This window comes from Protopterus annectens, chromosome 15.part0, assembly GCF_019279795.1.
Source record: "Protopterus annectens isolate FY-2018-M chromosome 15.part0, PAN1.0, whole genome shotgun sequence".
Lineage (NCBI taxonomy): Eukaryota > Metazoa > Chordata > Ceratodontiformes > Protopteridae > Protopterus > Protopterus annectens.
In genome coordinates this window covers 362,269,899-362,273,828 of record NC_056749.1, presented here as the reverse complement: position 1 = coordinate 362,273,828, position 3,930 = coordinate 362,269,899, and positions in this window count along the sequence as shown.

Genomic DNA, 3,930 nt, shown 5'->3' with positions numbered 1-3,930 from the left:
AGTTCTAAATATTAGTGCACCTAAGAAAAACGTTAACAGATGTTGCATTTAAGGTACTAATGCAGCTCAGCAAGTTTATCTAGAATGCATGTGCAACTTGCACTTCGTAAGTACTTACTGCCATAAAAACCATGCTAATCATGACTATACTAAAGACAAGATAGTACAAATCTGTGCACTCAAGTGTTTAAGGAAGATTCAATAGGCAAAAAAAAAAAAAGAAATCTATCTAAAGAAGAAGTTGAGATGTTGCAGCTATGCATGTACAAACAGTTGCTGACTGATATTTAAGTCAGCCACTAGTAGTGGGTATAACTTTGTAAAAATCCTTATTGTACCTTATCACAGGGCTCAGTGTCCATGCGCAAGAAGAATGTGTCTTTTTGGCATAAACCAGCAACCACCACACTTGAGTTAAAGGACCTTTACTCTCAGTGAACATTCGGCTTTTCCTGGTTAGGGGTCACCACAGCAGAACTCGGGTCCGCTAATGATTGGCAGTGGATTTTTACGGTGCCGAGTTGCCAACCCGACACCCAACCTTCAAGGAAGGCACACCCATTCACACACGCACCTACCTGGATGTCTTTAATGTCACTTGACCATGGGGAGGACATGCACACTCCACACAGAAGGCGCTCCAGCTGAGAATTGAACGGGAGAACCTCTTGCTGTGAGGCGAAATGCTAACCACTGCACCACCGTGGCCTACAAAGGACCTTTACTCTCAAATTATCGCAATTCTGAAACCTCTGAATAACAGAGAGACAGAGAGAAGCAACTCATCATGTGCAATAGGTATGTCAATAAATATAGGGGACAACTTGAACACAAATACCAGATAAACATGACTACCCTAAAACCAGGTCATGGACCTAGTTCAACTAACCTGAGCAACAAGTACAAATAAAAAAAAATAAATAGTGAATTATATACACAACAAACTCAGAAGCTTCATTTACTCAATAAATACAAAAGGATTAAATGTAGACTAGAATACCTGGACATTTTTTAAAGTGTTATATTTTGGATGTAAAATGCTTCATCCTGCACCATTGACATATACTACAGCAAGTCTGAAACATTAGGTGGAGGAACTATTTTACATCAAAAATATATATAAAAAATAATATAGTACTTAAAAATTAATAAGTAAGTGCAACACAACAATTGTATAGCGAGCCCATTCTCTAAGTGCAATAATGCCCTCCAGGGTGTGTGTTAATGTATAATTAACACCCTCCAGGAGTGTAGAGGCCCATAACCTGTACTTTACATATTATTTATAGATATATGTGTATTTGAGGAGTGGTTGATGAATAATTGCCTATCTTACTGTTACCTTCATTTGTGTCATTGGCAGCTGTTGTAGCTATGCTTGTATAGGAGAATAATTTCTTTCATATCTCTACAAAACTCAATAGACCAATAAAGTATCCAAAATCCCATCTGAATGCAACTTTTCCTGAAAGTATGTTTGCAGTGTGACAAGCCCTTTGCACTTCCTATATGGGTAGTTGCATCCTTTACATACTCTGCTAATATATTGTAAATATGAATTCACAAGAATTCAGAGTGAAAGACATTACTCAGTTTTATATTAAAACAGACTTTGTTGAAAAGGTGTTTCATTTCTGCTTGATTTAGGTTGGTCTGAACATCTCTGAGAGACTGCTGTACAATCAGAATACACTGACTGCTATCCATGACTGCACTTGGATGCCATTTCAAATTAAATGGGTGTACCGTATAGTTGTCCCTGTCTTACATCAGCACTGCTTTCTGTTGAGTTACTAATTTGCATATTTTACTGAAAACATGCTGTCAGCTTGGAGTACAACATTTTTCTGCAGCCCTGTCATGCTGTTGTATCTGAATCACTCAAAGCCATTTTCCATGCTTTTGCACACACTAACCATGTGTACTAATGCCAGCAATGATGTTATGAAACATTTTCCTTCCTCTTGCTGGTAATAATTTTTCTGTTCCTAAGCATTTTATCATCCTACTGACTGCTAATGCAAGCTAGGCATACAAAATGACTGCATCACCTTGCCTTCTTATCTAGTGTCTCCTGGCTACCTTCCTCTTCATGTAGTCACATTCAGGTTTTTGTACTCTATTTTTGTGACTCTATCTTCTTTACATTGATGTCTAACTGCCAAAGTTTTCACCATGTATCAATATCTTTGAGATCATAATACCATCAAATTATAGCCATGAACAACCAACAACACTATATTTACTTCTTGTTTTAGTTCCCACTCTCTTGCCCAGTATAGATTTGGAAAATATGTCTTATATAATATACAGGTATGACTGCAGTCATTAACAATTTAGATGTAATGTTTTTTTCCTGGCATCAACATTGTAAGACATAATTTAGGTATTTATCACACCATCCATCCCTTTTCTCCATTACATATCTGGAAATGAGGGGTCTACAACAAGTCCTTGCATGCTAGTATCTTGCAACACACTTTTTCACTGCAAAGGTAAGTGCTGTACAAACTCCCACTATCTATTCTTACTTAACCATCCCAATACCAGTCCTATAAAACTATATAGCCCTAACTGTAACCCTAAAACTCCTGCCTAGTTCCTAATCTGAATCCCTGCTCTCTAACCCTAAAGATCCATTACCCTGCCTGAACCCAAAATCCCTGATCACTCCTCAAAACCTAAAACTCCATCCCCCAACTCTAAAATCTCTGTTCACTCTGTAAACCTAAACTCCCCTCTTGCTTCACAAATCTAAAACTCCTTTGCTGGTCCCTAATCCTAAACTCCTTTCATGCGCCCTAATCCTACAAATTCTCTCTGGCTTCATAACCCTGAAACTCCCCTCCCACTCCCTATACCCCCTTTCTGATTGCTGCCCTAATCTACTCTCCCACCTCCTCCCATTCTCTCCCCATAGCTACTGCACTTACCTCACTCTAACTCAAACAATGTATTTGGGCAATGGGTTGCATCTGCTTGTCTGAACTTATATTTCAGTTCATGTATGAGCAGCAACTTGTATGAGCTACAAGACACCCAACCCCCTGGCTTCAAACAGTGGTCTTTGAGCAGTCGAGACTCAAGATCTTATACAAAACCAGAAATAAAACATCATTTCTCAACATGTCTATTCCATTAAAATGTTTGAATAAATAGATAACTTCCAAAGGTCTTTTTGGAGTAGGCTGAATTTCAACAAGATGATCCAGTGAAAATCAGTAAGAAGTCACTAATAAATGACTGAAGGGAATACCAATGCAGGATTTCTATTGTTAAATATATATAACATCCTGTATGAAGTTGGAATGTCTGTTAAAAAGGCCTACATATGTCAAAAGACCAATCAAAATTGAGATACAGTACATTAATTGCAGAGAATATACAGGGTAGGTAAGATGTGAAAGATAGACTATGACTCACTAGAGATACACTTCACTGCTAAATAACATATATTTTTTACTTTATCAGCTGATCTGCAATGAGGATCTCCCATGAGGGGACCTAAGAATAGGTTATCCTTTTCACAAGTAATGATGTGTGTGATACATTTTTATCAGATCTTTCTGACCTGAGGGAAAGATGATTTGTTATAATGGCATGTGCTGTGGTGATGCATGAGTTACTTAAGTTCACTCACCCAGTCTGCCCTCCAGTTCACTCCCTATCCACTGGGCAGCACCTTCCTTCAATTCAAGAAACAGCTTTGAGGATTTCTGTTCCTCACTTTTGTTAGGTGATACACCTGTATGTACTTGTCCATCTTAGTGGGAACCCAAAGCCAAGCTGTCTTAGAATACCACTCATCCACAGGAGGATGGAGGAAGGGTATCTAACCCATCATGGAGGGCTCTAAATGTTGATTAACTGATAAAGCAAACCATATCACTTATATTTATCATCACTGACCCCCAACCCCCACCCCCTACC